This window comes from Halyomorpha halys, unplaced genomic scaffold (genome assembly GCF_000696795.3).
Source record: "Halyomorpha halys isolate HHAL.00 unplaced genomic scaffold, Hhal_1.1 Scaffold2384.1, whole genome shotgun sequence".
Classification (NCBI taxonomy): domain Eukaryota; kingdom Metazoa; phylum Arthropoda; class Insecta; order Hemiptera; family Pentatomidae; genus Halyomorpha; species Halyomorpha halys.
Window position 1 is genome coordinate 38173 of NW_027113450.1, and position 11387 is coordinate 49559.

Sequence of the window (11387 nt, forward strand, 5' to 3'; positions counted from 1 at the left end):
ATTATGAACCATTCGAAATTAAATTAGGAATATCTTGTCTGATTTGATTGCCTTTACCAAAATGTTCGTTTTATTTTCGACATTTTCAATAATTTTTGCAATTTAATTTTACTTAACAGTACTATTCAAACGGTTGGTGAACGAATTGTGATAATATCATTAAACAAAACCTGTGATAATTGATATATTTTATATATTGGGGTAGTTTACTTTGGAATCAATTTACTTTTCCTTTAAATAAACATAGGCATACTGATAAGTCTTTTTAATTAAGTTAATAGGTTTTTGTTATAATTATTCCAGCAATTATCTTATCTCTGTAGGCTAAACCGCTGTATTGACACATCGCTACTTTCCTTTAATAATGTCACATCTTACAAAATTGGTTTGAATTTTATTTTAAGGAGGACGTATTCCAAAGATACTGCTTGGGTTACTGTCTCTACGGGGTTAACCTAAAAACTCTACCTAGGCTAGTAGGGCTGTCATCTATTAACCACCGTCAATAGTTTAATATATGGAATACGCCTAACACAAAATAAAAAAATAAAATCTTTAAATTTAATTGTCTATATTATTTCTTTTTTTATATATATACTTATTGTTATACTCCTTATAAAATTTATAAATATATATATTGCTTTTTTTCATTTTTATATAATTTCTTCACTAATATTTTCAACCCCACCTTTGTTTACTTCTTTGTATCTTATTATTCTACATTTTCAACATATTTTCAGTTGTTTTGTATCTTTTTTAGCCCTGATGAAGCCCTGTAAAGTAGGATGAAACGTCAGAAAATAAGTAGTTGTTAAATATGTTTTGTTCCCTTTGAAGAAGATACAATTCATAAACACACATAAAAAAACACGTATTAAAAAGATACATAAAAAAAACACTTTTTTATGTTAGATTTACCATTATTAAATCAAAGCAGCGATATACTTGTCTACCTATATATATTCTTTATAATTTATGAATTACCACTGTATAATAAATTGTATTAAATTATAATATTCATTGTTTGGTTCTGAATTAATTTTCGTTTATTTTTGTTTCAGGTACTGATCTTTTACATAATGAAATAAATGGAAATGGTAAGATTATTATTCTGGTATAATCTGTTCTGTACAGTTATATACTCCTGATTTCTAATGTTTATAATAAAGGAGTAATTATTAGATGATGTAGATATTAGTACATCTATTAACTACAGATTAATTACTACATCGTTTTGAAATATGTTGTCTTATGTAATTGCTCTATCCAGATATGAAAGTATCTTACGTTACAAACATCTATAATTGTGTCCATAATACTGCTGATATTTTTCGTTATTTTGAAAAAAAAAATCAACTTTTTGAAAAACTGTATCTCGAGCAATATTGAACCTGAAGAGCTGTTTTAGAGCTCATATTTATTAAAATTTTCTCTGGTTTAAGTAATATGCTATAACGTGTTTTTTGGAGTCCCGAATGAAAAATGAGCGAACATTTTAGGTTTTTCTTGAATAAAATAAGCTTCAGGGGCGTGTACCTTAAATATTTCAATAACTACTTTTTAATAACTTTTTCTTTATCTTTTTTATAGTCTATGTTAAAATTAAATCTTTTACTAACTGAATTTTCTGTTTTTATGCTCCATGTATATCGGATAGGTTCTTCTATTAACCTGACGTGTTCTGTGTCTGGCAACAACCAACAATTACCACGATCAAACCTGTATCGAGTCTTTTTTTTAATTCAATAATTAACATACTCGCGTAGGTTCAACTAAAAGATAATAGCGAATACAAAATTTATGTTCTTTGTTAAAACATTTTTATTCCTAACTTTACATTCAGGGTCAATATTGAGTTTAAAATTAATACATTGAGTAAGACGTGATTTATTTATTACTTCTAATTTCATTGTACTTACCTTTTTTGAAATATATGTAATATTTGACTAAATACTGCTTTATTCAAAAGATATTACAGTTTTATTAAAAGTTTGCTTGTACTAGGTCAAAAAGGCTAATGTCTGTTTTAATTTTTTTTATTCTTGCGTTTCAACTTGACTTAACGTCATTCTAAAAAAAAAAAAAAAGTAATGAATCATGTTATATAATTGTTTGATGGAATAAGTAGGTTATTAAACTATACTAAGTAAGAAAAATAAGTTGAATAATTAAGTTTAATACTGTTAAAAAATTAGATAGTGTTGGGTTACTTTAATAATGTCGAATAAGTAAGTTTTAAATTAATCATGCCCGATGAGAAGTTTCTCTTTAAAAAAATAAATATTTTAATATTCATCATAATAGGGTCATTTGTAAGTGTGTCAAGTATATTATTTATAAGTGTGATTTGAAAGAATGCTAAGGAGCTTTAAAGGAGACTTAAATGCCGAATTTTCCATCTGTTCTATGGAAAACGCTTAGGGAAAAACAGTAAAGTGGTACGGATAAAAAACGTACCAGTTTTTCTCAGTTCAATGTTTCTTGATTTACCACGGTTCCTAATTTATTTCCATGACAACGGTCAACTCTCGTCAGTTTCACATCAGGTTTTTTACCTATTTCATAGTTGATTTCCCAGATTCAATCTTTTAAATTAAGGTGGTATTGTGGACTGTTTGTGATGAAGAATTTGTTTTTTTGTTATTTGCAACTATTTAACTATGAGGCTATCAACAATATGGGTATGAATTATAATTAATAGTGAAGTAAGTAATAATGTCTGTGTTTAAGTAATTAATTTATAAAAAGTAAAAACCCTTTCAAAGACATTGTTTTAGTTCAATTAAGTATGTCCTATTAGTATATTATTTCTACTTAAATATTGCTAAAAAAAAATGATCTCTTCTATATGAATTTTACATTTAGCGTATTTCAACATTGGCCACTGACTCTCAGTTGCTCTCTGAATGCCGGAATCATACAATATTATAGTGTCACGCCAAAATAGAATACCTTATTTAGTTTTATTGAGACGTTTTGGGCCTAAGACTCGATTTTGTCATAAGCATGTAAATAATTAACTTAACATTCTATCATGTAGCTTATTCTTGTTTTTCTGAGATGACAGACCGTGGAGGTCTAAGGCTTCGCGCGATGTACTACGGAAATACAACGCCCGTTTCTTGACGAGGTTTTCATAGGGTGGGTTCGTTACTCCCATGCCTATTTTTGTGAGTGGCCCCTTGGCTAAAGTGCCTCACAAATGCCCGGGAGGAGACTGTGAGTAAGTGTTGTGTAATTATATGCTTGTAAAATTCCCGGGTAGGGCCGGGCTCGAACTCTCAACCTTTGGGTTGGTAGACTGGCGCGTTACCACGCTGCTACCGTCGCCCCTCTATCATGTATCTATTTGATACATATGTTTTTACATATTGATATATTTGATTTTTTTAATAATTTTTATTCTTTTGTTTTCAAAATTTTTATTTTTGAAATCTAATTACTTATCATCTGTTTTTAAAGCGTGTTAGTTTAGCTTCTTTGTAATTGTTTTTTTTTTTTTAAATATTTATGATGTACACTAACTTATTAATTGCAATTATTAGTGAAAAAGATCATACCTCTGACTTCATCTAATATTTTTTCAGAAATATGGTAATTGGTTATTACATTTTTTCAGGAGCTTAATTTACATTTTTTAAGAGTTGCTAAGCGGAACAAAGTTTCCATTTTTGTTTTCGTTCTTTGTCTTTATATACAATTTTTTTAAAAAGATCTATGAGATAATATTACTATTAATAAACACCGGTTAGGCCTTTTTTAAAGGTTTGTATTGAATTATTGGATATCGAATGTATATTTCTTGTTTTATTAATTTTGTTGTTTTTCTCATTTACTTCCTTGACAAAATGTAAGAAAATAATAATCTTGATTATTATTATTTTAATTTTTTTTTAGCGTAACCCAATAAACTTCAGAATTTGAAAAAAAGCTGTTTCTTAGTTAAAAGACGTGGCACGGATGGGCCAAAGGCGGAAAATGCGTTTTTGTACTTAATGGCTCTATACATCCGCTAAAAATTAAGTGACGTAAGTAATATTACTTATTTAATTACTTAACGTGGCTAGACAACGTTTAGTCAGATGTTACAAGAGAGTCAAGCCGTAGGACTCAAAAAAAAAAAAAAAAAACAATTACCAAGAAGCAGACACGCTTTAAAAAACAGATGATAAGTAATTAGATTTCAAAATTTAAATATGTTGAGAAACGAAAGAATAAAAATGACTGAAAAAATCATATATATCAATATATAAATATGTATCAAATAGGTGCATACATGATGGAGGGGCGACGGTAGCAGCGCGCCTGTCTACCAACCTAAAGGTTGAGAGTTCGAGCCAAGTAAATAATTACACACTATTGCAGAGTGATATTACTGCATAAATGTAATATATGGTTGATTCTATTTAAATTTTATATCTATTTATCCTAATAACTAAAGGGACCAATGGCATTGAAATCCTCAAAATTTAAGATATAACCGTGTCTGAAATTTGTTTGAAACCTTATTTGTTATAAAACTATTCAAATATCAAAAAGTAATGACCGTCAAGAGTAATGTGGAGAATAACAATACATCATATTTTACCTATACTGTATCCTGGGATCTCTAGGTCACGTTGACTAGTAAAGGTAGCGTAGAGGAGTGTTGGGAAAGACTGAATACTTCTTGTTTCTTTAGCTGCTGTCGGGAAAAACGTTTTCTTGCTCTAAGAGTTAGATCGAGGGGGCAAATAAAAATTGACTCGAGTAAGAGGAAGGGGAGGAAGTGCTCCGGAGGCAACTGAGGTCAAACTTGTCTCCGAGGACAGCATTTTCCACTCTAACGCTACTTCTTTTATTTCTGTCCCACCCAGCCGATATATATAGTATCGTATATCAGATTTGTTTTTGGACGTTTCTTGGATATCTAGTTCTAGGAATTCTTAGCATTTTTTTTTTTAAGTTTGAAGACTATAAAGCAAAAGAGTAATTTCATTCTAGACGGATTGGCTGAATTAGGAAAAGATCGGTTGTCTTTAGTTTCATTGTTGCTTTCAGTTATCTAAGTATGGCTTCTTCTGAGTCTATATAACCAACTGAAAATAGTCTGTGTCTGTGTGAGTGAGCAGCCTATCTGAAAAATAAAAAGCTGTACTAAACCAAAGAAACTAAAATTACGTATTAGGGTAGGAGTATGTCCGGAATATTACTGCATCCCTCCCCACTGTCAAAATCGACCTTCACTTATGGTCTGAAGTGTCAAAATTCCACTTTTATACATTTTAATCGAACAGAGCTTAAACATTTTTCATTAAACTAAATATATTGATGTGAAAGTAAATTATGTGTTATATCTGCTAGATCTTAAGAGTAAGATCTGATACTATATAGTATAACATACTTCTGTATGGATATACAGTGTGTTTATATCGGGGCCTGTTAGTGCCTTACTCCAGTTACCTCTAAGATGTGCTGAAAATGCTATTCTAAATTAGTGTGGAACAAGGGGTTATATTAAGAACAGTTTTATTACAGCTTAATATGCTTGTGTTTTTATTTATCAATTAATTTTTAATCCCTGAAGGGTCAAACCTGTGGTAGTGTGTTAGTTAAGTGATAATTATTTATAATGAAGGATAGAATTTATCTCAGGGTCTCTTATTAATTATTTATTCCTTATCTGTGAGGTGTTGGAAGTTTCTTAATGTCTTATAGCAACTTCCCTCGACCAGGTTGAACTGTGGGTGAAATTGATGAATACCATGGATTTTGCCTGATGCTCGTGAAAAAGTCTCTCTATCTTTAGAGGCTGACCAGCTAGTTCTCAAATATGCCGTGGTGGTGGTAGAAATCAAGTCGTGGCTTGCGTACCACAACTGATAATTGAAAGCGACTTTGCAGTTGCGGCGTCTTCTCGGCCTTCTGGCGTGCGCGTCAAGGGGATGCAAAAAAAAAAAATGAGAACTCTGGCTCCTACTTTACACAGAATCAAAAAAGAACCGAAAAGATCGGATTATGTAAATCCGACACAGTGCTTAAATCCTGAATTTTCAAAAAAAATCTTCCTTTAACGTGCCTATAATTTTTTATTTGGAATAATTAACCCTTTTGGTTAGTTCACAGTAATAAAAAAAAAACCTATGAATGTAACTTCGTAAGGATTTCTTTATTTACTGGAGGAAGAAAACCGGAGATATTTTGTTATACTGTTGTAATCGTGGTAAGGACAAAGTTGATATTCGTTATTCGCATCTTGAGAAACTCTAATATACAATTTTTTATAGCAAAATAAAATAAAAAAAATTATCCCTTTAATTTATTTATTTATAATGTTCGTTTTCCAGGGTGGTAAATGAAAGTAGATTGATGCGCTAACTGCACCCATTTTTTTGGTTTATAAGAAGTTCCTGAATTCAATTGGACAAAACTGTTGTACTTGAACAGTTGTGAATTTAATGATATGACTATGAAATTCGATGACGAAAATATGAGAAAACGTGTAATGATTTCTTTATTTTCGACATCAAATAGTGGACTTGTACACCTTTACTAGATCAACTCGTTAAGTGACTTCATTGATGTTTTAATTTTTTTTTCTTTAATGAATAAATAACTGCTAATTGATAAACAACTGAAAAAAGCAAGTTTGTTTTTGATTGTGAACTCCTGAATACTTGGGATAAGAGCTTCGCCATGCCCTCCAACGAAAGTGACCCACTTAACTATCGGTATACTTAAACACCTACACAGCTATATCGAAAGGCCTATTCTCAGGCTCCCGCAGCCACGAACTTGCTTTAAATATATCGTGGTTACCAGAACATTATAGATGAATAGATTGGCTCATATCTCTATTTCGAAGGCGTGCAGGTTACCAATTAGTACTAATTAAGTAATAACATTAAATTAATTAACTTGTATGTTTCCCTGAACTTTGAAAGTATTAATTGAATTGTACTGCATGGGGTTTCGTTGCACATCGATATGGACTAATTTAGAAATATCTAGCTATAGTAGTGCTCCTGTGTTCTTTCAGCATACGAAGATAATTAAGACGAACTCGAAATAGTGCGCATGTATTATATGAATGAAAGTTAGCCAGATATAATCGCTACTGCTGAAGTACAACTAGTACTGGCCGTGATGGAGATATTAAGTTTGGTATGTGGGCCTATTGGTCTTTAACAATCATCTGTAATAATTAGCGAGATATCCGTCTAGAAAGCCAAATGGTCTAAATCCTATCTCAAAACCACGACGGCAAGTACTCTGGTGAGGGCGAATTAGGCAGTCAAAGAAGTTGCAGAACTTCAAAAAAGTCCCTGAAGGCTTGTATTAATATTTGATGCTTTGCTACTACTTACAAGTTCCTTGATGCGGTTCGTATCTCATACATCCTTATTATCTGTCTTCTTCACTTCTAACCATAAATCATTGGCTGGAGTAAAGTACCCATCACTTCTAATTAATCACATTTATATTTGTCATTTTTCTGCTCAAACCAATAATTTAGTGTTTTTTAAATATTACTGCTAGTTTGAATATCTTTTATGCGATGATACTATATGTGTATAATGTTTGCTATGCGAAGATAGCCTACGTGTGTAGCGACACCGCTACCTGTTGGTCTATGCTGTACTACTACAGTTGCCAAAACCGCAGTGGCCCGGCATGACGCAACTTACCAGCTTATACGGGAACTAATACTGTGGCATACGCCTTATATTAATAATTGTATTATTTCTTTGTATATACTTTAATTTAACACATGTAACAATTATAAAAGATATTGTAATATTCATAAATGTATCACTTGAATTATTAGAGATTAAAATAGAATCTGGATGGCATTTAGTATCCCAGAAACTTTACTTGAATAACTCAGAATGTGAAGAACTCAAGCTGAATTACTGCTTCACGGAATTCCACTCTTTAGAAGGCAAAGGTTACTTAATGCGCGGCAAAGGATACATTCTAGTGTTATTTTTTGGAAATGTATGTCTTTTATGCCTCACTGCCTCCTCTAGATCTCTCCTCCTTCTTATTACTTTTCTCCTAACAGAAAACCCTGTAGCGACTGCAGACTAGTACGCAAAATAGCGATGTTACCATCCTTCGAGGGCTTGCTTCCGTAAAACTTATCATGTCTATTTACCTAACCAATTTGAGAACGCATTGTCAAAGCCTTCTGGTAAGAGTACCATACTTTTTCAATTGGAGTCAGATTAAACACAACTACCTCGACATGTGTATAATTCATTGTGCATATTAAGTGATGATCTTTACAAGCACCATATCGTGAAATGAATAAAATCTTTAGCTCTGTGAATTAGATGGGAGAATAAGAAATACGGGAATAGTGAATAGATGTAGAACAGGCTAAAGAATATAATTATTCAGGGTATCTGTTTTTAACACTTAAATTAACGCTTAAAAAGTTTAATTAATGGTCCTTATTCTTTCTCCTGAATTATAACCTATCTTATTGGGAATATATAAAAATAAGAATACTGATATGAAATTACATGATTGCATAACAATTTTGAATGAAATTTTAGGAACAAAATTGGGATTTTTTCTTTTAACATTACTTAAATACTCTTTTCTACCTACCATCCCATTTAGTTTTTCTAAACATTAAATTTTGATTGGTTTCATAAACATAAAATTTAATTTTCAAGTCTAAAATTGGAATGATCAACTATTGAATTTGGTTTTTATCAGATTTATCTTATTATTACTTTGATTCACTCATGTCTTCGACTGTCAATAATTTCGAAAATGAGTATTTTAATCATGATTTTGATTCCATTAAGGATGTTTTAGTATTGTTATGACTAATAAAATTTAACCAATACATATAATAAATATAAATATAATATAAGTATATAATTGGTATAGAAAATAAAGAACAGTTCTAAGCAATAATAAATAGTAACAACTTATTAGATATCACACTGGTATGTGATATTTATAAGATGTTTTAACCGGTGATACCAAAAAATAACGATAATGAATATATTATCGTTATTTTTTGGTATACTAATTTTTTTAATAATTGAACGTTTTATCATTTTAATAATATACGTTTGATAGTAAATCTCGCAATTTATAAACAAAATTTTATATTTTCCCTCTGAATAACGCGCAATGTTAATGTATGTTAATTTTTCATTAAAAGTTTATGTTATGTTTGTATATAAAGAAACAGCAACTAATCTTTTATAGCTTGGTGTTATTACTAGTTAATTAGAACTCTCGTTACTGCTCCAACCGTCAAGTTTTATTTCCTCCTCATCAAGTATCGCAACTAGCTTTATAGAGCATTTGGAAACTTCTAGCCGATATTAAACCGGACAGTAAATGTTCAAATATGAAAAATGGATGATGGTTAAGCATTTAATCTACATTGGTACTAAACTTTAATTCTCTTCAATTTCATTATTTATCATCCTATTAAAACGGTCCGAGATATATGGAAAACATCAAGTCTAAAAACCAACAGAAGATACAACTGTTTCATGACATTGTACCAACTGACGTTGAGAGCTTTATTCTTGAATAGTAGTAGGAAAAAGATTTAGTTATTTTTTTAATCGAGGTTATATGTCTCTCATCTTCTTTTGGTGGCTTGATACAACAAAATATATATATTTTTTATAAAGTATAATATGATAGGTTGAATATTTAATTTACTGTTTGTAAAATGACAGAGTGATATCCCAATAAACAGTTACACAATGACAGTATGAAGAAGAGTAGTAATATGATATTGTAGAATACGGCATTGTATTGTAGATTGAATACATAGTTTTACTATTAGCTATAATTAAGGACTCTTGGAACTGTTACGCGAAACTGAATTTGAATGTGGAACCAACAGGAACTTTTACACGGAGGTACACTTATCAGATCCAAGTCCAAACAAATTGACTTTATTAGCGGATAGTTTTAAAACTTTGAGCCCTGAAGTTCTTTGAAGGGAACTTCAGTGTTTAAGTTTGATGTGCCAATGATGTATAGTGAATACAATTATTAATGTGCTGATAGCTTTCGAAGATATTAAACGTATTTCCAATTCCTTGTTTGGCTATATAATTTGCATGATACTCCCAATACAAAAAATAAATAAAAAATATTCTCGAATTATTTGCGTAAGTGATCACAATTTATCGTGTGATGAAATTAAGATCGTCATTATGAAGACAGCTTGAAGAAAATTGCTGAACAGATTGTCCCTCCCTTCTCTTTCAATAAAATTCGAAGGCCTATGGCCTTAGAGATACCGTGTAAACTACCCCTATTAAAAGAATAAATAATAGCTGTAATTTACATTGCCTAGTTATTAAACCAAGGTTAAGAAAATTTTTGAGGACTTCTATTTATCATTTATTTATTTCATCTATTTTTTATTTTATTTTATTAAAATTTAATAATTACTACTTTAACAATTTTTTAAGTGTTAAGTACAATCATTTCTTTTTTTTTACACACCCAGTTGCATTTTATATTTTTCTTTAGAAAGAACATTATCCGTTATTTTTAAATAGAATATTTTAGCCGTAACATTCTATCCGTGCTGAATTAAAAAGTAACTATTTTTTGTTCTTTTAATTCACTCTACATTCTAAAGACAAATATTTATGGTGGTAATTCACGAAATAAGTAACATTTACGAATTTTGTTTTGACTTTTTGGAAAATAGTAAATTTTTCAAGATCTGTATTATGGAAAGTAATAATCACAGGATGTTCATTTTGGTCTCAAATTGTTGCCGATTTCATCGCAAAAGAAGAGATGCTATTCAGTGAGGATTAATTTAATAATCATTCAAGCTTACATTTTTCTTAAAAGTGAAATGAAATATCGTTCTAATTTCTACAAAAGCAAACTTTATAAGGAAAAAAAAACTGATTTATTATGCGATGTTTAAACTAAAATTTAATTGTTAAAAAATGAACAAAAAAAATATTCATCTATGTGATAATTTTTTTCATTAAGTTTGAATATGTAAATACATAAATATCAATGCTCAAAATATCATTGGTACCATATACACTATATGGCATATTTATACTGCCATCTCACTAAATACATTACAGTGATCTCATCATGTATTATCTCTTTTTCCTTTGACAAGTTATAACAGACGTCGCGATCTCTAAGTGTGAAACGCACGGAACGAGGCATAGCTACAACCTGAATCAGGTATAATGGGGTCCATTCGTCACAGCTCTCATCTCAAGCTATGCCCTCCCCCACATTAGTCTGTTCTTCCCACATTCTTGTATTTATTTTTTCTCTAATTCATTATTACATATTACTACGATGATAATAATAATAATAATAAAACAACGAGTGAAAAATATCTTTAAAATTTTTAGTTCTGTTTTACTTTTATTTGT